At 45.0% G+C, this 26,565-nt stretch overlaps 1 protein-coding gene across 1 annotated transcript in view; it reads right to left on the bottom strand.

Annotated features, from left to right (window-relative positions):
• TMEM132D (transmembrane protein 132D) overlaps nt 1-26,565 on the bottom strand; it is a 645,590-nt gene that overhangs the window by 389,719 nt on the left and 229,306 nt on the right. The gene's annotated exons all lie outside the window — the stretch shown is intronic.

A 26,565-nucleotide genomic window follows, 5' to 3' on the forward strand; every position in this document is an offset into this window, starting at 1 on the left:
TAAACGTATGATAAAGCAGACATGATTAAAATGTTATTTGTAGAATCTAGATGATCAGCATGGGTGTTAACTGTAAAATGTGACTGACATGACTGCATGTTTAAAATTTTTTATAATAAAATGTTGGGGAAGTATGTATGCCGGAACTCCATCCATTTTGAATCAGGATCTTTGGGGATATTAAAACCCAAAAACTTTACAAAACTTTAACAAAAGCCCAAGCTATTACACACGCTGGAATTTGTATTTGTTTTTCTAGGGAATGGATGATGTTACATGAGCAGGAATGGCAGCTGTGTGCAGAGCAAAACACATTACAAACTACGCTGACGCCCATTCACTTGTCTGACAGTGCGGGGCGGGGGGGAGATGTTATGGACGCCCTTTTGAGCGGGGAGGAAGCTGAAGCTCAGAGAAGGAAAGTGATGTGTCCAAGCTCACACAGCAACTCAGCATCCGAGTTATAATGCACATCTAGGAATTGAGTTCACGGCTCTTTCCCATATTTGGGAATCTAAGGTTTGTTGTATCCTTCAGGGTTCTCAGATATCAAATGACAGATGATGGGATACGAAATGAAGTAAATGAGAAAGACCTCCAACTAAGGAAGCAGCAAGGTCAACAGGATAGAAGCTACGAAGAAGCTTGATGCCGCAGAAGAGGAGCCAACCATTCTACCATGGAGATGGTTCCATGTAGAGATGGAACCAGAGGGACAGTGCAGCCAAAAGTCTATAGGAGGGCAGATCATTTCCTCACCACGTCTGCCAGGAGGTACGTATCAAGGCTAAAGAGATCTTTCTGCCACCCAGAGTGTGTAAGGAAGTTTTTCAGAAGAACTGGTCATTGAAATGGAAATCCTCAGTTTCCCGGGCGATTTTCAACACATGAGCACGGTTGATGGTCCCTGCATTACTATGGCTTCCCAGCTGCTGTTTGTTGAAATTATTCAATGCTCTTTGTTTACATGCAGGTGTTAGAAATCTCTCCAAAAATTAGTGAGTAAATAATTCTTTATGGTCAAAAGTGAAATGATTACAGGAGCTGGCTGGTAATATAAACGGGCTGGGCGTCAAACAGGAAACAGGAAGTAATGGTACCAGTCAGAATGGCCATCATCAAAAAGTCTACAAACGGTAAATGCTGGAGAGGGTGTGGAGAAAGGGAACCCTCTTGCACTGTTGGTGGGAATGTAAACTGATACAGCCACTATGGAGAACATATGGAGGTTCCTTAAAAAACTACAAATAGAACTACCATATGACCCAGCAATCCCCCTACTGGGCATATACCCTGAGAAAACCATAATTCAAAAAGAGTCATGTACCACAATGTTCATTGCAGCTCTATTTACAATAGCCAGGACATGGAAGCAACCTAAGTGTCCATCGACAGATGAATGGATAAAGAAGATGTGGTACATATATACAATGGAATATTACTCAGCCATAAAAAGAAATGAAATTGAGTTATTTGTAGTGAGGTGGATGGACCTAGAGTCTGTCATACAGAGTGAGGTAGGTCAGAAAGAGAAAAACAAATACCTTATGCTAACACATATATATGGAATCTGAATTTTTTAAAAAAATGGTTCTTAAGAACATAGGGGCAGGACAGGAATAAAGACGCAGATGTAGAGAATGGACTTGAGGACACGGGGAGGGGGAAGGGTAAGCTGTGACAAAGTGAGAGAGTGGCATGGACATATATACACTACCTAACGTAAAATAGATAGCTAGTGGGAAGCAGCCGCTTGGCACAGGGAGATCAGCTCGGTGCTTTGTGTCCACCTAGAGGGGTGGGATAGGGAGGGTGGGAGGGAGACGCAAGAGGGAGGGGATATGGGGATATATGTATACGTATAGCTGATTCACTTGGTTATACAGCAGAAACTAACACGCCATTGTAAAGCAACTATATTCCAATAACGATGTCAAAAAAAAAAAGACAAAAGGAATGGAAGAAAATACATCTGAGTTACTATACATGGAGCTGCCAGAGTGGTTGAACGCATGATGAATTGTGTTTTCTTTACCCTATTTTTATTGTTTTAATGATCAGCTATAGTCTTATAAAGACAAATTATATTTAATTTTAAATATATTTAATAATGATGTCTCCAGAATCACATCCAAAAGGGAAAATAGAAAAATCACTTATCATCAGTATTCGTGGGAACATTATCAGAATGACCTTCTTCAACTGTGCCCTACAATGTTGGATTAAAACAGGAAACTTCCTTGCAGCAGTGCAAATGGTTTAAAAGAACTCACTCTTTTTTATTTTTTTTTAGACAAGGGGGACATCTCTGCCAGAAGTTCTTTTTTGTTTTCCTGATAAATTTATTTATTTATTTTTATTTTTAATTTAATTTTTAATTGAAGTATAGTTGATTTACAATGTGTGTTAGTTTCTGGTGTACAGCAAAGTGATTCAGTTGTGTATAAATATACATATGTATACATATACACATATATACATATATTTATATACATATATATATACACATACACATTTTTTATATCCTTTTCCATTATGGTTTATTACAGGATATTGAATATAGTTCCTGGTGCTATATAGTAAATCCTTGTTGGTTATCTATTTCATATATAGTAGTGTGTATATGTTAATCCCAAACTCCTAATTTATCCCTCCCCCTCCCTTTCCCCTTTGGTAACCATAAATTTGTTTTCTACCTCTGTGAGTCTGTTTCTATTTTGTAAATAAGTTCATTTGTATCATTTCTTTAGATTCCACATGTAAGTGATATCATATGATATTTGTCTTTGTCTGACTTACTTCACTTAGTATGATCATCTCTGGGTCCATCCATGTTGCTGCAAATGGCATTATTTCATTCTTTTTCATGGCTGAGTAATATTCCATTGTGCATATGTACCACATCTTCTTTATCCATTCATCTGTGGATGGATACTTAGGCTGTTTCCATGTCCTGGCTATTGTGAATAGCGCTGCTATGAACCTTGGGGTGCATTTTCATTTTGAATTAGAGTTTTCTCCAGAAGTTCTTTACCTTTGGGGAGGGCTGGGGAGGAATTGGTAACTGGCTACAGATACAAGAACAAATGCTCCAAATATATAGATAAATATCTACATCCAGCTGACCTTTTTGCTATTTTCTACTGCAAGTCTAGATCCCCACACAGATTTTGACGATTAACTAGCACCGCAGGGGAAGAATACTGAAACAGGTAATACACATTCTTGAGGACAGCCCCTTGATTTCCACTTGGTTCTTCCGGGCCGGTGAAGGAGGCTGACCTTCACGGCTGGTTTGGTAAATTTACTGCACAGTCCCGCAGTGAGCAGAGAATGACCACATCTCAACATAAAAACATTTATTTCAATCTCCCCAACAGGACTGTCCATTAGGCAGTGAATCTTCTGTTGCAAGATTGGTGTGATCAGACGGACTTCACTGCCTGGATTGTTCCTCAGACCTTTAGAGCACATTTCTCTCTTTTCTGAATTTCACCGTTTTTCATCATTTCCTCCTAAGACTATGTTAAATGATTCCCCCTTCCATCTTTCTGGCTTCAAATCTGTTACATTATAAACTACCCTTTTAGTTACCACTAAGGATACATATTTAGTTGGTTTCATCTTCCTTCATAAATCAATTTCTTCAGTATCTTGGTTCATGTGTTGTTCTTTTTATGTTTAATTTTTTCCCTCCTACAAACCCCTTCCGATTTGCGTGCATCTCTCTGATACTAAGGTGTCTGCAATGAAATGCACTTTTCCAGGTCTCATCTCATTTGTGAGTCTGAGATGAGCAAGCCCTTCCCATAGCTCTCTGCCACAGCTCCCGAGATACCAAGAAAAGCCAGACCAGGGTGGTCCCTTTCCTGACACAGTCACCATTGAAACAGATCTTTTCAGCACACGGCCACCCCAAAGTCTCTCTTAAAACAGGTGAGGCCCCTGTTTCCACCAATTACCCGTTTTTCATATCACAAGTTCAATTTAAGGTGCAAATTCTTCCAAATGCCATTTCACTTTTCACCTCTCTTTCTCAACATGCCCAAAGAAGAGGACAAAGAATTTCACTCCCTTTCCTCCTGGCTGGCTGCGTGAAGGAGAGATGAGGGTTGTATCACTTAGGGTAAAGTTGCGGCGGCTATAGCAGAGAGCAAAAGTAACAGTGTCTTCAATAAAACAGCAGTTCCTCTTTTATTTTTTCTATTTTTTAATTGAAGTATAGTTGATTTACAATGTTGTGTTAGTTTCAGGTGTACAGCAAAGTGATTCAGTTATATATTTTTTAAGATTCTCTTCTCCTATAGGTTATTGCAAAATATTGAGTATAGTTCCATGCGCTATACAGTAGGTCCTTGCTTTTTATCTATTTTATATATGGTGGTGTGTATATGTTACTCCCAAATTCTTAATTTATCCCTCCCCCCCACCTTTCCCCTTTTGTTTTCTATGTCGGTGAGTCTGTTTCTGTTTTGTAAAGAAGTTTATTTGTAACATTTTTTTAGATTCCACATATAAGTGATATCATGTGATATTTGTCTTTCTCTGTCTGACTTACTTCACTTAGTGTGATCATCGCTAGGTCCATCCATGTTGCTGCGAATGGCATTATTTCATTCTTTTATGGCTGAGTAGTATTCCACTGTATATATGCACCACTTCTTCTTTATCCGCTCATCTGTCAATGGACATTTAGTTGCTTCCATGTCTCGGCTAATAGCGGCTTATTTATTATGCTGTGTAAGCAGCCCAGGGCTCATATGGTGGTTCAGTGGTGATGGGGATGGAGCTCCTTCTGGCTTCGCTCTCCATACTGTCCTGTCCGGGAAGCCTCCCTTCCACACCCTCCTTCTAACCAGCATGGAGGAGGGAGGGAGACTTGAGGGCCTGCCGCCTTTCTATGGCACAAGTTGAAAACTACACACGTGGTCTTCATCACATGGCATATGGTGTCACCCAGCGCAAAGGGAAGTTTAAATGTCCCGCCTTTATCATCAAGTGACCAGAAGAAGTTGTGGTTGTGTTATAATGAGGAGGAAAAAAAAAGAACGTTAAGGACAATCAAGAATCCCAAGCATCGCAAGAGGGATGAAGGTGGAATACCTTCAGATCAATGGGAAGGGAGGAAGAGGTAAATGAACTCTGACGAGCAGAAGAAAACCCTGGAATGAAGCTGAGGAAAAGGAGAGACATTGTGAAGGTCCTGGCAAAGGAGATGCTCTCCCTGGCTTTCTACAAGTTCCTGATTGACCCGTGAATGACAACATCACTTACCTACTACAGGTGTCTTCCCTCTGAAGATGGCTGTGGGGAGAAAGCGCTACAGCACGCAGCCTCCAGGTCATAAAACGCTGTCATGTTTCAGTATCAACTAGAATATCGTAATGTTTCAATATCGACTAGAATAGCACACTCTGGAAGAGGCTTAAACAGAAATGAACACATGGGGTGCTTTGTAGTGTTACGACACATGCCACTCTCTCTTTTTGAAAGCATCATTCACAACAAATAGAATTAATTCCACCATTCAATCAACATTTAGAATGAGACTGGTTTTTGGTTTTGGGTTTCCATTGTCAGAACTATGATGGGGCCATAAAGATATTTATCAAGTGTCTGCTATGAGACAGTCCCTGAAGGTAGAGTGCTAGATGATTTTTTTGAAAGTCCTGCCATCAAAGAAACTTTTTTCAAGGGGCAAGCGTTGTTAGCCAAATAAATTTGTGCAGAATTCATTCCTACAGGAATGAGAAAACAGGAAACATGGAGGGTTTTGAGCGCAAGAGTGAATGACGTGATGCGTATTTTGAATGGATCATTTTGGTTGCTTAAGAGTTCATTGAAAAGATGAATGAAAGAATCATCTTTCCATAAGAAATTCGAGATGGATCCAGCCTGACAGTGAAATTCAGCACCAACAACAAAAGTAGTCCTGAGTGAGTAACCCAGAGAATTTGCACTGATCAACTCGAACATGGATCTAACATTTGGAAAAAAACACAAATGGCTCTCATTGCTCTAAATCACATTATTTGTTCTAGTTTCCATTGTAAAAAGTAGCACATTTCCCTGAATCTAAGACACCACCTATTTGCAAGACGTGTGATTGTTCCTGTATGACTAGGAAGGCAAAAGCACTGCTGAATCTAATTGTAAGACACCACCGAGGACAACACCCATCTGATTTCAGGAGTGAGAAAAGAGAGTGACTTGGAATTGGTCAAAAATGGTGAAATGTCTTGCTTTCCTGTCACAGAAGGTGTTCTGTCCCCCGGTTTTACTAATCAGCTTTCTAGATGGAACAAGAGGTCGTGAGGAAAACTAAAAGGCAACCCCAAATTACAGACTGTTGAAAGACTACTCCTGCCTATCCTAAGTACTATGACATTAGCTAGGCTTTGAAATCTCCCTTTTCACAGGATAATCCAGTAGTCCTATAGAATCTGGCAATACCTTTCCCTTGGCCCACATTTTTTTTAAGTTTATAAAAAATTATTTTAATTAATTAATTTTATTTTATTTTTGGCTGCATTGGGTCTTCTTTGCTGTGCACGGGCTTCCTCTAGCTGTGGCGAGTGGGGGCTACTCTTCATTGCGGTGCGTGGGCTTCTCATTGTGGTGGCTTCTCTTGTCGCGGAGCATGGGCTCTAGGCACATGGGCTCAGTAGTTGTGGCTCGCGGGCTCTAGAGCGCAGGCTCAGTGGTTGTGGCGCATGGGCTTAGTTGCTCCGCAGCATGTGGGATCTTTCTGGACCAGGGCTCGAACCTGTGTCCCCTGCATTGGCAGGTGGATTCTTAACCACTGCCCCACCAGGGAAGCCTCTATAAAATTTTTTTAATTTATTTTTTATTGAGGTATAATTGATTTACAATGTTGCATTAATTTCTGCCATGCAGCAAAGTGAGTCAGTTATACATATATATACATTCTTTTTTATATTCTTTTTCATTGTGGTTTATCATAGGATATCGAGTATAGTTCCCGGTGCTATACAGTAGGACCTGTTGTTTATCCATTCTATACGTAATAGTTTGTATCTACTAACCCCAGACTCTCAGTTCATCCCTCCCCCACTCCCCTCCCCCTTGGTAACCACAAGTTTATTCTCTATGCCTTTGACCCAACTTTTAAGTATTTATTAGGCAGCTGTGTTTACAGACGTCTGAAAGGATATAGGCACACGAATATTCTGCAGCACTACATGAAATGAAGACTGAGGACAAGCGAAATATCTAACAGTCGGTGACATAAATGTCACCGGATGACATAAATCATGGTACGTTTACCCGATACAATACTACCCACCTGTTAAAAAGAATGAGTCAGCTCTATGTGTTCCGATATGGAACTTACGTGGAAATACCACATAAGATACATTGTTAGTAGACACAAAGCAAGACGCGGAACTGTGCTTTAAATATGCATGAAGACAAAACGAGGACTATACAATACAGTTGACCCTTGAGCAATGCAGAGGCTGAGGCACTGGTCCTCTGTGCAGTCAAAAATCTGCAGAGAACTCCGTGCGCCTCCGTATCCACGGTTCCTCCACCATCTCAGATTCAGCCAACTGCTGATGTAGGAATCACAGTACTTGTGGCTAAAACATGAACCGCGAAAGCCCAGAAAGAAGTGAGCCCCTTGTTTTTGGTAGGAGGCCTTGGAAATCTGTCAAAATGGAACCTTTAAGGCTTTCTGATCGAAAAGAGTTCCCATATAAGTGGACCCGTGCAGTTCAAACCCATGTTGTGCAAGGGTCAATGGTCTATACAACTACATAATCTTGTATAATCCTTATATATAACACGGATTATATGTAGGTAGAAGCAGATGTCTGAAAGGAGAGACCCAAGGAAAAGGCCACAGCTCAGAAACTGGATGACTGGGCGACGCTGGGTAGAGGATTCTTCTGATAGCGTGTATCTCTGTACCTTGTACTTTTTTCATGTATATATATACTGCCTACTCAATAATAATGAGGAGGAGGGTGAGGAAAGGGAAGGGAAGCAGGGAGACGAAAGCCAGAACACATTCCCCAGCTGGCATGAAATCGTGTCCAGGAGTACCTAGAGCCCTTTGAGGTTTGGGTCTCGTGAAGTTTCTTTCAACAGTCAGAATACACATTTCATAAGACCAATCGCTACGAAAATAGGTTCACTGGTGAGAGACAAGAGTACATATAGGGTCAGGGAAGTGAAATGTTTCGAACGTCTCTCTTTCTGACTTGCAACGTATGAGCTGGTAGGGTCCCAGACAGCACAATGATGGTGAAGGAAGCTTTCCTGTACGGCACGCTGGTAAAACTATACCAACTCAAGGACAGAAGATGAAAACGCCATGTGACCCAGATATTTTATGACGCCGTAAAAATTCCATTACCCAGCATGGGAGAAAAGCAAGTAAAACTGGTCACATACATTGGTTGAACTCAAGTGTGTTTTAATATATCAGTGAAATAAATCAGGCCTCAGACACCTGGAAGCCAGAAAAGGCTTGGACTGATTTTAAATGTACTGGAAAGTGGATGGGTAGCAAGAGGCAGGGAAAGTGTAGAGACTGAGTTAAGAGAAAAAATATTGGTCCCAAACACTAACAAATTACGGGTTTGGTTTTGGGGGAAAACCAGCAATTCTCAAAGCACGAAGACCAACTTCTGAGTGGAAGAGGTTTTTCCTTAGTTGCTCAGTATTCGCTATTTTAGGCTAAAATAAATAAGCACGGTGCTGAATTTCAAGGCTATACTTCTCACCTTCCATCCCCGGGAGGTATACGCAAGGGCAGCTGTGATCAAATGTCATAGGGAACTCCTCCACTTGACAGGGAGTTTTCTAAAATATTAAGTTCCTTAAAGCTTCTAGGGTTTTTAAAGCTTGCATGATTTCAGCTACTGTTCACCAGCGCCCTTCCTTTCCCTGACCGCTCCACGTATCACCCTGATCTTAAGCCACCGCCTATTATCTATCATTCGATGTCAGACTAAGAGAAATCCCTAGAGGTCCCACTCTGACAGCTTGCCAAGGCCTTACCAAAAACAAGGGCCTTGCTTCTGGGCTTTCCTGGTTCGTGTTTAAGCTGTGACAAAGTGAGAGAATGGCACGGACATATATACGCTACCAAATGTAAAACAGATAGCTAGTGGGAAGCAGCCGCATAGCACAGGGAGATCAGCTGGGTGCTCTGTGACCGCCTAGAGGGGTGGGATAGGCAGGGTGGGAGGGAGACGCAAGAGGGAGGAGACGTGGGGATGTATGTATATGTATAGCTGATTCACTTTGTTATAAAGCAGAAACTAACACACCATTGTAAAGCAATTATACTCCAATAAAGATGTTAAAAAAAAAAGTCCTCAGGGAAAAAGGTTAAAGGTGAAAGCTGGGCAGGCTGTCTCTGTTTATTACAACCACACTGTGAGTGAAGAAAGTGCAAACATCTACCCATCTCAATATCCTACCTTCCCCAAAGAACAAACACTGATGCCAGGACATATTGATGTAGCTATCAAGAATCTCTTTAAATTTTGCTTCTAAAAGCAGAGAGCAGTAAGGCCTGGATGCTGCTGGCTTATTTAAACGTAGGGAGGAGACAATGACAAAATGAAAAGCACAAGAAAAAATAGCTGAAGAATAGAAAAAAGGAACACAGGAGGGGAGAGGGAAGTTGAGGTAATACTGGAGGTTTATACCAGTCACCTCCGACTCTCACGACATCAGCTTTCCGGCCTAGTGACTGCATTTCTTTGGGCCTAGTATTGATTTCAGTCACAGGGACGTACGCTATGTTTGATCCAGAACATCACAGATATCATCATTTCCAGACCTGACCCAATCGTCCAGTCTCTGGTAATTGTTTTCAGTTGAACGAGGAAAGAAAAGATGCATTCAAAGCACTATAAGGCAACTAACCAATCGGAAAATGACATAGATAGGAAAACCCCCTCCCTCGTGCCTGAAGCATCATCACACTTAGATGCTGAGGCATGAGATTTAATTATCATTGTCGTTATCTAAGCTTGACTAGCTGCAGATGCATTTCAGGTTCCAGGTACACATCCAAGGCACAAAATTAAGATGCTGTCAGCAGACTTAATATTAAACCATACAAATGCATACCTTCCTAAGAAAACAGCTCTAATTAAAACAGCCTTGCCCTTGGGAGAGAGAAGGGGAGTGAACACTTGGAGACCTGAGATATCAATTTCAGAACAAAGATTTTTCCCACTTGAGTGACCTATCCACATACTAATTTTAGAATTTTCCGCTTCACAGTGTAAACATTTATAAAATGGAACCATTTTTCCTTAAAATTTTCCTTATTTTAAGGAAAATCCAAGACAAACCCAAGATGACCTTGATGGGACATACTCTTAAAGCGTCTCATCATCGGTCCTCTTTCAGATTTTTTTCTCACTTATTTTGTAGTTTGTGTTCTGTGTCACGCAAACACACACCAGTGTGTCAGTGAAGACTTAAACGTGGTGGGTGTGATTATAAAAGTGACATGCACTTGTGGGGACACGACTGTGGATTTCCTCTCTTACTGATTTATCCCTAAATGTACATGGACAAAATACACAGCAGGAGACAACTGGAAGAGGACACACAGATGCCCTCACTTCAAATCCTCAACATGCTATGAAGGTTCTAACCTCTCTCTCACCTCCAGGAAAAAAACGACCTTGTGGCATCTTATATTCTCCTGAACATCCTTGATTGACACTTGGATCTCAGGGCTAGAAAATTCTCTAGTTTCTTTTGTAATAACGTCATACCTCCCACACAGCTGTTCAATTATTAATGGGGCAATTAGGGCTCCCGATATAGTATTTGTATTTAGGGAGAAAAATGTGCTGATTAGCAAACACTCTTTGGAAGCCTTGAGAGTCACGTTTCCCACTGTAAACTAATAACCAGGCAATGGAGTTTTTCATATATCCCTATTTTTACGGGTTGGAGTTCTCGGTTGTAGTCAACAGCAGCCGCGTTGAACCTGTGAAGGCCAGATAACCAGGCTTAGTTGCTTGGAAGCCAAAAACAAGGCAGCCAGGAAAAAGGCTCTGCTCTCCCCCCGTGGCAACAACATCACAGCAGATGTTACTCCTTCTGTGCAGCTGTACAGGCTACGGATTAGAAGACACACAAACCAACAGAGCCGGCTAGGACGGACCAGACTCTCAGCCTCCATGCTCCGTCATTTCTCTGCACAGGGTACCCTGAGCTCTTACGGTGCTCACTTCTCCCCCTCGGTCTTGTGAGCTGTGTCTCCTTGGGAGAGCAGGTTATAGATGGAATCCTAGCTACGAAGGCCTTTGGGAAATGTCACGTTTGGTTTTTTTTCATCCTTCACAGTATAAAAGGAAAGCTGGAAGGGAGTCAGAGTGGGTGTGGATGGAGACAAACTATAGATGCCTCTACAGACTTTCTTGAGTAAAACCTGGGGCAACTGGCAAGGGAGATGCAGAAGGATGAGCCACGTGGGGAAGCTGCTGAAATTCCCCTGTATCCATGAGGCGGTATAGATTTTCTCAGTTACCAGCTTGCTTAGAGAGAAGCCTGCAGAGAAACTGAGCGGGGCCATAGCTTTGATGGGAGTGGATGATAGTTGAGCAACAGGCTTAACAAGATGGAACCCGTGAGCACACCAGCATCGCCCTCCATCACTCCAACCCAAGACAGGTACTACCAAGCTGCCTGCAACTTAGAAGCAGCTTCCTGGGAAAGGCAAAGAGAACTCCAAAAGAACCGACCAAAAGAACCACACTGAATTACCTATGACCGACTGAGATGACTTTTCTGCCGCTTGGGTAAAAAGAAGGGGGCAAGAAAGAGAAATTACCTTAAATTTGAAGGAATACAACTGCACCTCTTATGTACCTGAGTATATCATCTGATGTAAGCACCCTCTACAAAAATGCCTGGTGTAGAGTGTCACTCTCAGAATGAAGCCTTATTCGAAAGCATGAGTTTGTCCATAGAAAGGGCAGTATATGCAATTGTTCCTTTGCATTTCCAACGAGGCTTAATTATGCTCTTCCGCCGTGGTTGGTTTCCTTATCTCTCTTGTCAATGAAGAAAGAGACTTTGTTCTCGTCTCTGTATCTCCAGCACTAACATAGTTCCTGGCTTTCTGAGCACAGGTGGTCCCCACGTTTACCCTGAACAAGAATCCACGGGAAGAACTCAGAGAACTCAATAAAGCTGTTACACGTACAGCTACGGTTTATTACAATAAAAGGACGCAGACTAAAATCAGCAATGGGGAGAGACGCATAAGGGCAGGGCCCAGGGGAGACGGGATGTAGGGCATCCTGTGGTCCTCTCCAGCAGAGCCATACAGACAGTGTGTATTTCTCCCATCAATGGTGTGTGATAATATGCATGGAGTATCGCCAGCCAGGGAAGCCCACCTGAAGCTTGCTGTCCAAAGATTTTACTGGAGTTTGGTTCCATAGGTATGGCTGACCTTCGTCTCCATGTCTTAGAGACTTAGCCTCTAAGTCTCTCACCTTAGTCTTAGCTGACCCAAAGATGGAGGTGGTATCGTTCAGATGGATCAAAGGCTCTGCCGTCAATCATACTGTTGGCATGGACTACCTGGCATGGCCCAAGGTCCCTAGGTAAACAAAGATTCTTATCAGGCAGCACATTCCAAGGGCTTAAAGGTTGCCCCCCAGGAGCTGCAGACTTAGGACCAAAACTGTCTTCTGACAAGGTTAATCTTTTACTGCACCATTCAGTGTTTGTTGAATAAACAGAACCTCTGACAAATGAATAAATGAATGAATGAACGAACGACAAACTCCAAAGTAAATTAAATAGGGACTTCCCTGGTGGTCCAGTGGTTGGGACTTCGCCTTCCAATGCAGGGGGTGCGGGTTCGATCCCTGGTCGGGGAGCTAAGATCCCACATGCCTTGGGGCCAAAACAACCCTCAAAAAGCATAAAACAGAAGCCATATTGTAACACATTCAATAAAGACTTTAAAAAGGGTCCACGTCAAAACATCTTTAGAAAATAAAAATAAATTAAATACGTATTTTGAATGCCTCTTTCTGTATCTACGAGCACTTAGATTTCATACTGGCTTCCCTCTACAACTCTCAGAGATCTAGAGGTTGCTTTCTGAGTTGTTCGTGGCATGAATTCATCTTTTAATTCCATCCATCAGCTTAGGACATACTTTTCGAGGTCGGCGTTACCACCACCCAAGTGTACTGTACCAGATGATATCCCGAGTCCCCAGTGGATGCGCTGGCCGGGGTGGAGGAGACCGACAGATGAGGGGATGTTTCTGCTAGGTTCTGTGACACATTGATTGCTATGGGGAAACCAGATAACACACTGCAAAAACAACAGAATCACCACCCACCAATCCCTGGCTTTTAAACGAAAATCACTGTGAAGGAACAGTGAAGTGTGTTTTAAGGAGTTTTAATTCAGCCCTCTTGACCCTGCAGCGGCAGAAATAAGAAAGCTGATGTTTATTCATTCGAAACGCACTGCCTTTGCACTTAGCAGACTAGGGGAGTCTGCAAAGCCTAACAAAATGCCAACTTTATCGCAGGGGGTGGGCTGTGATTCCAGCCGGGGAGACTAAAAGCTCTCTTTCAAAACCCATCTTCATTCTATCCAGATCCAGAGTTGTTTTTCATCCGCAGAGACGGAGCCTATGTCAATGATGGATGAAGGTTCAAATGTCACAAGAAAAGGTAAGAAAGTCGTGAGGCAGGACAGCTCTTAGACAACCACAGCCCACAGTTGACAAATGACGGATACCATTAATAAGAGGTCAGTTTGTTCACTGGATGGAAAAGCAATTGATTTCCTTTTTGAAACCTGTACAGAGTCCCCTTTTTATTCACTTTGTTTCTGGGGAAAAATTGCTGAGTTTACAGATAAAGAACAACATTCTGTGCCCTGTAGAAAACTACGTCACTCCTGTTAATGGGTAAACCCCAAATACCAAATTATTGACCCATCAGCTCCTGTCTTTCTCTGTCTCTGCACCATCCTTATTCCTTCCCAGCCCACAGTTTCCAGACAACTCTCATCTTACGTTGGCTACAAAGAAACCTACCAGAGAAGGTGACTCTCAAGGCTCAGGTGTACCCCCAACCGCCTGTTGGGCTTGTGAAAACACAGATGGCTGGATCCCACCCCCAAATCTTCCAGTGGCACAGGTCTGGAAATTTTCACTTCCAGTAAGCTCTCAGGAGATGCTGATGCTGTGGACTGGGGAACTACCCTTTGAGAGGCACTGTCTTAGGGATTCATCAATGTATCACTCAAAAGAAAATTGCAGGGCTTCCCTGGTGGTGCAGTGGTTGAGAGTCTGCCTGCCGATGCAGGGGACGCGGGTTCGTGCTCCGGTCTGGGAGGATCCCACATGCCGCGGAGCGGCTGGGCCCGTGAGCCATGGCCGCTGAGCCTGCGCATCCGGAGCCTGTGCTCCGCAACGGGAGAGGCCACAGCAGTGAGAGGCCCGCGTACCACAAAAAAAAAAAAAAGAAAAAAAAAGAAAATTACAGGTGTCTTAAGCTAGGATAGGGAGGTAAGTGACAAGAGCATAGTGATAAGGGGCAGCAGGAAAGTGGACTCGTCTGACCTCTAAGGTCTCGTCAATGATTCATGCCTCCCTCCTCCCCTGGGCACGAGTGGTCTCCCAGGAAATATGGTGGCCTCTTGCAAGGTTATAGGAAAACTGACAATGATGCAGGGCTTAAGGTAAGATCATGGTTATTGACAAGCGTAGATTCTGTCTTCTGATCACACCAGGGAGGGGCTGGTACTCCCCCAACCCAAATGCTGAGCTGGCAGGGTGGGCTCAAGATTCTGCCATCCTCCTTCTTATGCGCTGGTCCCAAATCCCGCCGGAGGGGGAGCCAGGGCTTTCTCCATCGAGCTCAAGGGCTGGGACCCCTCTCCTTTAACACTTTAACCCTGCTAGGTCTCCACGTGCTACTCTAGACAGCAAGGCTAACTGGGACACACACACCTGCCACCTCTCCTATTTCTGTGATTTTTCTTCCCCCCAAAAGCAGCGTTCCACAGTTTGGTGTATATGCCTCTTGCCCGTTTGCCATTGTTTTAAAGACAACTAGAAAAAAATGATGAATTTTTTGGGGGGGAACATGGACGTATGATCCAAAAGCCTTTGTAAGAGGCAGCAGAAAAAGTTAACAGGTTTTCCTCCCTGGTCATTTTTTTCATATGCCTATTACTGCAACTGTACGCCTCTCTCCAAACAGATTTTTTTAAGAGTAAAGATTATGTTCGCACTCAACATTTCTCAATGTTGTGGTTAAAGTGGAGATTCTGATCCTGTAGGTCTGGTTGGGGTCAGAAATTGTGTTTCTAACCTACTCCCAGGTGATGTGGTCCAAACTTATGTAGCATGGTCTTAGCTCACATTTTTTTAAATCTCATGAATGTAGAAGAATAATTAGTACACAACGGGCCCCAAATTTAATAAACACTTCTTTAATAGGAATAGATAAGCACTCTACTTCTGAATCAGTCACAATTCTTAGTTGCAAGCAACAGAAACCAACTCTGGTGAATTTCAGCTTTTTTGTTGAAATTAACAAGAATCAATTGCAAGGACACTGACCACAGAATTGATGAGAGCTTTGGGGATGGGCAGGAGGTTAAAAACAGGAGTACTGGGGGCTTCCCGGGGGCTTCCGGGGGCTTCCCGGGGGCTTCCCTTGTGGCGCAGTGGTTGAGAGTCCACCTGCCGATGCAGGCGACACAGGTTCGTGCCCCGGTCCGGGAAGATCCCACATGCCGCGGAACGGCTGGGCCCGTGAGCCATGGCCGCTGAGCCTGCGCGTCTGGAGCCTGTGCTCCTCAATAGGAGAGGCCACGGCAGTGAGAGGCCCGCGGACCGAAAAAAAAGAGGAAAGGGGGGCAGTATGTTATCACCTTGAACGGACACACACGCTATACTTTTTTCCATCTTAAAACTGGTAACCTAATCTGTCTAAATAGCTCCAGCAACAATATTCCCTAACATATTAATGGATCCACTCCCTGTTCCAAGACAAAACCTTCACTTCTATTTCTTCCTTGTCACCCACTTCAATAAAACATTTAAACAACTCAAAACACCTGAGATTCTTTTTCTAAAAGTCAGGCCATTTCCTGGAGGCTTGGGGGTTCTGTTGGAGGTGCTCTGAGAAGCTATCATCCAGCCAAGCAGAAGGGAGGAAAAGAGTTCTGATCGCTTTGGTCCACACGTGCATGTCCAGCATCACTTAAAATGTCAAATGTATGAATTTGGGGGCTGTATTCCTCGGATTATAAGCAGGCAAGGAATGGATGACATTAACAGGAAAAAAAAAAACCGATTAGGAGGTGGCTCTGTTCGTCGGTAAGCAAATTACACATGTGTTCCTAGGACGTGTTAGCAAATAAACAGCACATAATCAGAGGGATTTACAGGGCGATTAGGTTAAGTACCGACAAAAGTGCATTCGTCAAACACTGCACTAATATTCTGATAACAGACCTGAGAAATACTGGTCCAAATTGCTCCCCAGGGAGAAGCTCGCATTCACCTAGATCCCGGAAGAAAGCAAGGTCATTAATCCCCCCACCTCAGGATTGCGACACGTCTCAGTTAGGTACTATCACTATCTAGATCTCACTTAGGAGGAAACTGAGGCATGGAGAGGTAGAATGGCCTGCTCAAGCATGACCGCACTGCTGGGGTATCTTTACGGTAGTTAACATCGGCACCCTGACTTTGCTGCCCCATGCAGGAGGGATTCTCTTGTCTGTCGTTTTGCTTCTGGGTTTGCATCTTGGGGGGTTTTCCTCTCCGTTATCCCCCAAGTACATCTGAAATGAACATGGTGGAGGAACCGGAGGGCTGCACAACTTTCACACTTGTTCCTTCTTCCTAGAAGCTGGGGGGCCCAAGGTTTATTTTAAGCCTGACACAACAAAATTTTCATTCTCACTCACACCAGGTCCCGTGTGTAATGTCTGGCACTCTCCTCCGTCCCCTGACTCAAGCAACCAGGCCCCCGCCGTCCTGTGACGCCACCCTATCGACACAGTACTTCCACGTTCATCCCATCCCGGGAAGAGAGAGATGGAGAAGGAAGGCACACTGATGCTGACTTTCCCTGGACCTGGGCCTGGGATCTGAGGTGATGTACTAATTCTCTTCACATCCCTATGTGCCAGAACCCAGTCCCAGGGTCTCACCTCAGACCACAAAGGAGGCTGGGGATGCAGGAAGGCCAGTGGACTGCGGGTATTCATGGTCATCTCAGCAACAACCGGGATGCAGAAAAGCCAGCATGGACACCCAGGCAAAGTGGCTCCAGAGACAATGCTCTCGGACATTCGTCAGTTAGCGGTGTACTTAGGTACAAATAACGAGAATATAACTAGAGCGGCTTAACCAGAGAGGCATTTATTTTTCCCACATAACAGAATGCCCAGAAGCAAGCTATCTCTAGGATAGTTTTAATAGCTCTGTGATGTCAAGATGGACGGAGTCATCTTAGCTGTAAAGAGGCTGGAAAGGTGGGTGAAAGCTTTGTCATGAGTGTCCTGGATTAAACAGACTTTGGATGCAGAGGAAGAAGATAAGGGGACAGTTGACAGCCAGTCGGCACAGATCCAGTCGTTCTGCTGTAGCCCCTCTTGGTTGGAATACTTCTATTCCTGGAGCTGAACTTCCAATCACATTCACCTAAAATATCTTGGCTGTTGTGAACTACAGTATACTGAATTCTGCTAAAAGGGAGGTGAACTTCACTGAGGAGTTACAAACTGAATGCCCGCAGGGGCCAGGTAGATAGAAAAAATGAGCGAAACAGACTGGGTGGGGACCGTGGAGAACTGGGATCCACACGCACGTTGTGCCCCAAGGAAACACGGCGGGTGGCAGCTCTCGATGTCAGCAAATCGTGGCCACACAAAGCAAGTCATCCCACATCTCCTGGGGCTGCAAACGATAGTACAAATGTGGATTCTGTGTGACATGTCCCGATTCTAAAAGGTGGTACTTGCTAATTAATTTGTAATGTGCCCTTCCGCCCCCAAACCTAGAATGGTTCTGCATTCCTGAATCACAGCTGAGATGCTAACAGAAGAGATTTGATCAAGCAGGAGCCAGTGGGATTCAGAGAAGGATAAAAGTCCAGATGGACATGAATCCCTACCCCCAGTCCCAAGATCGAGATCCGGTTAAGGGACTATGGGGACCAGACCTGCTTTGATGACAGAGAACAAGGTAAGAACGAACTTGGGATTGGATGGAAACTAGGACCCAGGCTGAAGGACCTCCAGCAAGTCTGCTGATGCTGAGTGACAGAGTTCCTGCAAAGAAACACAATACCACCTCGTCTAAGGTCTAAGGAAAGACTGAGCCCTGAGCCCCATGCTTGTGGACAAAGTTTAAGTTTGGGTATGTCCCTGCCAATGAAGGACTTATTACCTAATTAAAAACGGAGTCACTCAGCCAAGTTCCCCATGTTTAGCTAATGTCCCAAAGTGTTCCTATTCGTAGGTATTCATCTGTCCTGGGTTATCCCACCCTCTCTGCCGCTGTTTGATTTTTTTAACTTTAGCCAAATTGCCTTCTTTTAAACTCAATTAACTTTGGCAAGGAAAGGTATCACCATGACCCCATTTGCTGAACTAAATTCTCTTAACGTTCCCATTACCAGTTCCTGTTTTCAGTGTTTTAACTAGGAGGACCATCTGACATTTGGTGTAAAGGTCGCCATCAGTAGTGTTGATGAAAATCGTTACACTTGCTTTGATTCAAACAGAGCTTCAGTCATCATTTTCTTCTTAAACACCACCAAGAATTTTTTTTAAAGGACATTTCATTTTACAATCGAGTGCACTGTCCTAACAGGAGAGGGACATTTAGGACATGAAAACCAAACTTTTCTCTAGAAAGATATCCAGAATTAGCTGTATTTGATTACAGAACCCTAAAATAGCCCAAAGTCACCCAATCCAAGTCAGCAGTGTCTCCGTTCTATACGCATCCATGTCTGCTTTTGCCTCGAAGCCTGTCCCACCCACGAGAGCCGTCTGCCGAATCTCTGGGTCATCTTCGACGATGCTCGCTCTTGCTCTCACAACCAGCCCACCAGTGAATTCTGGTAACGCAACCTCTGAGACTGAGCCAACGTCCAGCCACCTGTTACCACCTTCCCTGCCCCCACCGGGGAGAGCCACCATCTCCTCTGGTCCAGACTATCATCGTCACAGCCTCTTCTATTTGTTCCCAAATAGAAGTTTGTGTGCTCGACACACAGTGAGGCCAAACGGCGGAGTCTGGAGCAGAGAAAGGTTTGTTGCAGGGCCAAGTAAGGAGAACGGGTGGCTTGGGCTCAAAAACCCAGAACTCTCCGATGGTTTTCAGGAAGAAGTTTTCACAGGCACAATTTGGGGTGAGGATGCATGACTCTCTTCTGATTGGTTAGTGATGAGGTAACAGGCGGTGCTCCAGGAAGCTTGTGCTCAGCCTGAAGTTACCATCCTCCACCTGGGTTGGGGCCTGAGTCCCTGCAGAAGAACTCAAAGGTAGCGTTAGGTATACCCCTCGAGGAGGACCCAGGATCCTGCTTTCATCGCTGCACTATTGTTTCCTGACTGCTCCTCCTTTGTTTCTGCATCCCCTTGCTTCTCTGGTTAGCAACTCTCTGAATCTGCTCTTTGGTATTCAGGAAGGTCTAAGAGGCTGAATGAAGCCTATTTTCTATAAACAAGAAATGGGGGACATAGAAAGGTTTGTACCCCAGAGGCCCACAGGGTCCTGCTCTATTTCATATTCTGCACACAGAAGCCAGGGGCATCCTTTGAAAATACACCAGGCCATGCTATGGCCGGATCCAAGCCACCAATGGCCTCCCATATTGCTCAGAGTGAAGTCGAGGTCAAGGTCAAGGTCTCTCCTGCACCTTCACTGGCCCCCATGTTCCTGCCCATCCCCGCCCCTCTGACCACGTTCTTCTCTCTTGTTCTCACTCCAGCCACAACTGCCTCCTTAAGTTCTCCAAGCCAAGACATGCTGGTCTCCAAGCCATGGCCACAGTTGGTCCCTCTGCCCAGAGTGCTGTGACCCCACCTCTGCCAGCTCTGCCCATCAAGGAGGGCTTCCCTGTCCAAACAAGGAGCAGTCACCCCCCTCCCACCACCCCAACCCTCTTATGCTGCTGTAGTTCTCTCCGGAGCACTCAGTGCTGCCTTAACACAGAACGTGTCAGGGAGGAAGAGAGTTTCCCTGCCGCTTTCACATTCTTCTGGCTGGTCAAGTCCAGCAAGAAGATGATCCTTAGAACCAAGGACAGGAATCTAAGGGAGAGGTGACACTTCAAAGTAGGAGACCCTCATTACACTGAAACCTGAGATGATTGAACATGTCTTAGTATATGTTACCACCCTTCTGCTGATTTCAAAAAGCACCATGACAGTCCTAGTTTGACCTCATAGGATCAAACACTCTCCTGACGGATGCGAAGGAAGAGCTAGTGAGGTAAGCCTGACGTCTATTCAAGGAATGCGGAAGAAGGCAGTCTTTACCCCCTCCCCACTTTCCTCTGATTATAACAATGCAGGCTGTTTAATTCTCGGGGCAAAGCCCCCTCACCTACCCCCTTGTATCCGTCACAAACATCCTGTATGAATAAATCTATTTCTTGCTTATCGCTTTGTCTCTCGCTGAATTCCTTCTGTGCCAAGACACAAAGAACCTGAGCTTCAGTAAGTCCAGACACCAGGTGAGTGATTCTAATTAAAAGACTGTGGGTTCGGGCTTCCCTGGTGGCGCAGTGGTTGAGAGTCCGCCTGCCGATGCAGGGGACGCGGGTTCGTGCCCCGGTCCGGGAGGATCCCACATGCCGCGGAGTGGCTGGGCCCGTGAGCCATGGCCGCTGAGCCTGCGCGTCCGGAGCCTGTGCTCCGCAACGGGAGGGGCCACAACAGTGAGAGGCCGGCGTACAGCAAGAAAAAAAAAGACCATGGGTTCAAGTCCCAATCTGAGGTGCAATATGGCCAAAGGCGTCACCTTAAACGATCCTCAGCTAAAGACAAAAGAGGACGTGGGGATGGCGGTTTAGGACCTCAGAAGGGAGAAAGGCAACTGACACAGAGATGGAAGAGCAAGTGTTTGGTGAACGAATGTGCTCTGGGCCAGGAAGAGACCATGGAACACAGAGTGGACCCCATCCCTCCCTCATCACACCAAGCCCGTATTCTTTAAAGAGATCTCTGGTGGTCGCACTGTTCCCAGCTACACCCCTCGATCTAAATTCTTTTAGGCAGTTAAGTGGGGGTGGGGGAGTTTCTTCCTGAGTCTTTTGGGTCTTGATTGTTTTTAGCTGGAAATAATCTGCCTTCCAAACAGGCATGTGGGGCTGCCCAGTGTTGTTCCCCTGCAAATGCATTCACGTCTTTATTTTCTCTCTCTCTCCACTAGAAGGTACATTTCACGAGGCAGGGACTTTGCCTATCTCTTCACTGCTGTATCCCCACTGGCCACAACCGCGGGCTCGGCACCGTGTCTGTACTCAACAAATGATGCACATGAACGAGGCCCCTGGCCCCCGGCTTTAGTATCATATTAAAGTTAGCCGATGCTCGTGGGTACCAGGTACGGTCCCCGGTCTCTCAAACATTCGCACATTAAATCTTCCAACTATGTGAGGTCAGTTCATTATCCCATTTACCAAGAAAGAGTTTGAGGCCCAGAGAGGCAAGAAAACGTGCCAGAGGACACACAGCTGCTTGACAGGGGCAAGCTGTGAACCCAAGTGGTCTGGGTCCAGGGCGCCTGTGCATACCTGCTCACAGCCACTCCTGCTGAGTGCTGTTATTTTCTTTATCTATTTATTATATTTGTCTATGCCCAGCACCCACTTGACTTTTTGAAAAAGTGAAGAAGGTTGTACTTTCTCTGACTTAAAACCCTGAAAGGTCATCTATCCACAGTGAGGGAGGGGACCACTCCTTTTCTCAGAAAGAGATGCAGTGGGTCCACGGAGAATGATCTCGGTTTAGACACATGCGCTGAGCCCAACGAAGGTGGAGATGTTGGGTAAGGGAGTCTGCTAGACCCTGGGGGGACACCTGCCACCAAGGAAGGCAGGCTGAGCTCTCAGAGGTTCAGTCCTGGATGGGAGGCAAGGACCAAAAACCTGCAGATCCATTAAAAATGGCTGCGACCCTGGGAATCTTCAGAGCTGCCAGCACACAGGAGATGCTCTATATGCAAACGTAGGGGAGCCCTTGAAAATCTTAACGTATCACGTGGGAAACTGAATGTGAATAAACTGGGGGGAAAGTAAACCTAGGAAAAGGTTCAAAGGTCCGACACCGAAATGGTTCTCTGATGTTCCACATCCTATATCCTGGGGCAGGTCCAGCTTTTCAAAATATAGAAAAAAAAAACCCCAGCTGATCCCCCACCTCCCTCAGGTGGGAGAGGACCCATAACTATACCCGCCAACAGGGCTTGCTTCCTTCTCTGCACTCCTCCACTAAGTGTTATTACAAATATCACGAGCCCCTGGCTATTTCTATAGTGGAGACATGCCTGCTTTATCTCCCCAGCACCCCTGTCTTATCTGCGTGGTCCCCGTGGAGCTGTCAATCATGGTGCCCTACTCGCTAGTTACAGGCATGACCACGTGACACAGGACGGCCAATTAGAATAACCCATTCTCGTTGCCATGGTGCTTGGCTAGGGCATGGACAGATGACCCAGTCTAGGATGGTAAGAGCCCTCCTTTGGACTCTGTCACAGCCAGCGGGGTAAACCTGGCTTTGGGCGGGGGCGCCGAGGAATAAAAGTTAAGGCTGGAATGTAGGCATCTTTCCAGGATATATGGTGCAACGTAAGTTCGTCAGCAATAGAGGAAAACGAAAATAACACACAGAGGAAATCAGAGCTGAGAGGAAGGTAAGAAGGAGAGAGAGAGAGAGAATCTAATGGGAGCACTTGACTAAGTGGATCCAGCTGTCCGGGAAGGCAGAAGCATGCTTTTTGCTTAAACCGGTTGGACTTGGGTTTTCTCTCTTATTTAACAACAGCCAAGTGAGAGAGTGGCATGGACATACATACACTACCAAACGTAAACTAGATGGCTAGTGGGAAGCAGCCGCATAGCACAGGGAGATCAGCTCGGTGCTTTGTGACCACCTAGAGGGCTGGGATAGGGAGGGAGACACAAGAGGGAGGGGATATGGGAACATATGTATAACTGATTCACTTTGTTATAAAGCAGAAACTAACACACCATTGTAAAGCAATTATACTGCAATAAAGATGGTTTAAAAAAAACCCCAAAAAATCCGTAACTACAGATTTTAAGTACCATTTTCATGTTATTGTGCTGTCTCCCTTGCTGGATTCTCAGCTCCTTCCAAAGCAAGAAACTCAAATAGACATTTGTCTGTATCTCTCCACCTCAACCCTAGCACACAGCACAATTTCCTGCCTATAGGGCATCATTAAATAAAATATTTGGTTGAATAATCCAATACATGAATGAGCTCATCATACCCCTTGCCTTTGTTTATCTTACCTTGCTCTCCTGGAAAACTATGTGGCAGAGAATATATAATCTTTAATTATAAAGCACATCAAAGTTTATTTAATTTTCATCTCTTGATGGACATGTAGCTTGTTTATACTTCTTCAACTTTACTACAGTACTATGATGATTATCCTTCTCCATGTCTTTTAGGGGCTGATGCAAACATTTCTCTATAAAAATGAATTCTACGACCACGAGAGCTATAAGCCTTCAACTTTCCTTTAGGGTCCTGGCAGGAAAAAGCTGGAATATCCAAATGGAACATTGAAAAGCGTTTTATGAAGAGCCTATTCACAGAGATGTGGATGAGATTAAGAAAAAGCTATATGGGCCAGCGAATCACTCTGGGACAAGGAGCTGTGTAGAGCCCAAAGGGACAAAGGGAGGGCACAGTTACCAGGACTCCTCAAGACCAACATGAAATACCCACTGCCGACGCAGAGGCTGCCAAGTAAGGAAAGCAACCACGGTCAACTCAGGGCCCATCGAGAGGATGACAAAGGAAAACGCCTTGGGCTCACCTGACCTCAGATCTCCTGCTCATGTGCCCAGTGGCTGGGCTTCCCAGAAACTAGAGGGAAAGTGAGCCCATTGGTTTGCTGCATCCAGACATCCTCTCGAGGTACAGAGCAGAGAGAAGGGAGGAGAAGGGGTGTGGCGAGGCTGAGGGGGATGCCCGGGCAACACCACTGGGAATCCTGTTGTTCTCCCTAGTGACGTAGGGCAGCTTCTACCCTTCCATGTCTCACTGTACTCAGTCCCACTGCTGGTACTGGCAGATGTCTTAGCATTGGCCAACTCGATAGGTAAGGATATTGCCTCACTGGCTATTTCATTTCCCCGTTGACCATCTTTTCCTAGTCTCATGAGCTATTCCAATATCCTCTTCGGACTGGCCCGTTCATACCCTTTGCCCACGTGTCTTTTGGGTATTCATATATTTTCCATTGATTGTGACGAGGTCTGTATGTTTTCTAGATTCTACTGAGCCCGTCTTTTCAAGACCATCCAGGTCTGGCCCTGGCACCCAACGTTTTTTAAAGTTTCAAGAGAAAGATACAGAAATATAATTTTCCCCAATCAAGTGACATTATTCTTTGGACCTGTTTTCACTCTTTACAAATTACTGTTTTACTCCACCCTAGGAACCTACACTCCAAAGGTTTGTTTTTGTCGTGTTGATACCCAGAGAGCTAGTGAAGGGTAAAAACAAAAGCAGAGAAGCCAGTTCTGTCTCTAGGATCAAAACGTTCGCATGACTCTGGTGTCCCCAGTAATGAGCACCGCCTCTGTCTCAGACTGATGTTATCTACAGTTTCTGCAGTTTGCTTCAGCCTGCAGACCTGCAAAGCAATTACTGTCTCCAGCAGTTAGGGTGTGGTTGAGATCCGCCACACTTCAGAAACACTAGTCAAACACGAGCTATTTCAAAGAAAGCCCTGCACAGTAGCTGCATTATGTAAAGACGGGATTTATTACCTCCAACACAATTAGTTACTGTACACCCACAGGAACTTCTAACCCCCTCTACTTGTGCGGTTGCATTTAAACAACACCTACTCAGAGGGGGTATGTGAAGTCTCAATTTGGGATGTTTCAAGATGATTGCAAATTACATAAATAACTCTGTCTAACTTTAAACAACTTAACTTGGAGAACTGCTCTTCCTGTCAAAAAGGATATAATTGACTGTAGCTGTAAGTGGTCCGTGGCTATTATAAATGTATCAACTTACAGTTGTTTTTCCACTTGTGTTTCCTTGGAACACTAGCTTCGAATGGAATTTTAATCAGTATTAGGTTGACAACAAAAAAGCTCCACGGTCTATTAACTTTCAGAAACACTGAGTTAAATAAAGCTAGATAGGTCTCTCCTCTGTGTGCCTTCTCAGAGGCCCGAGTGGTGCAGGGCTCTGAGATGCTCTGGGCGGGGCGGGGTAGATCCAGGATGCAGTGTTCTCCAAACCTATTTCATGATAACCTGGGTTATGGGCAGTATGTGTTCCCCTCAAATGATTTTAGAATATCAGCTTCCAGCACTTTCAGGAAACTTTGATCAGGAAAGAATTAGCTGTTGCTATCTATATTATGTTTCAAATTTTGCTGAGTTTCTGAAGGACAGGTCCAAGAGAGGGCAAAGTGATACTGCGGGGGGCAGGAAGGGTAGATGGACAGAAAGTCTGCTCAGGCATGACCCCTGGATGCCCCTGGATGTCTTACCAGTGGGTGGAGTTGGTTGTATCACAGACAAAGTGGCTGTTAGGCTGAGAGCCTTGGCCAGTCATTCATACATTTTTTTCCTTCCTTCAAGAAATACATATTGAGCACCTACTACCTGCGAGGAACCGTGCTCGGCTTTCGGGATCCAGCAGTAAACAAGAAGGACCTGGTCTCCAGCTTTGCGGAACTTACCGTCTAACTGGGGAAACATACAACAGGCAAGTAGATAAATAAGTGAACAAGTCAATTGCAGAAAGTGATTCGTGTCACTAAGGAAAACGCAGAATAAGGATATCGGGTGTGATCACACTCTCGCCTCGCCTCTCTCATCTTCTAGTGAAATTTCTTCACTCACTTCCTACCGTCTTTAGAAGAAAGGCAGAATTCCTTACGGTGGTCAACAGACCGCATGGGGTCTTGCTTCCACCACATTTCTGTTTTTATCCATTCCTCTCTCTCTCACACACACACCTTCTCTGTCTCTCCCTCCATCCCTCCTTCTGTACCAGCCAAACCCAAGCCCACCTACAATCCTCTGCTCCCATCACAGTGCCTTTGCACGTGCTGTGTCCTCCCTCTGGCATATTCCCCCCTCCTCTGTCCCCCTAAATAGGCTCCTTATCTTTCAGATCTTGCCTAGAGCATCTCTGCCCCCAGGGCAGCTTCTCTTCACACTCCCTGAACCTTCTCAGAGTATCAGGTAAGGCTCCTTGGTAGCACTTACCACAGTTAGAATGGGGATTTCTATTTACCATGTCCCTCGTTCTACCCCTCGCGCC

Source organism: Stenella coeruleoalba (genome assembly GCF_951394435.1).
Source record: "Stenella coeruleoalba genome assembly, chromosome: 14".
Taxonomy (NCBI): domain Eukaryota; kingdom Metazoa; phylum Chordata; class Mammalia; order Artiodactyla; family Delphinidae; genus Stenella; species Stenella coeruleoalba.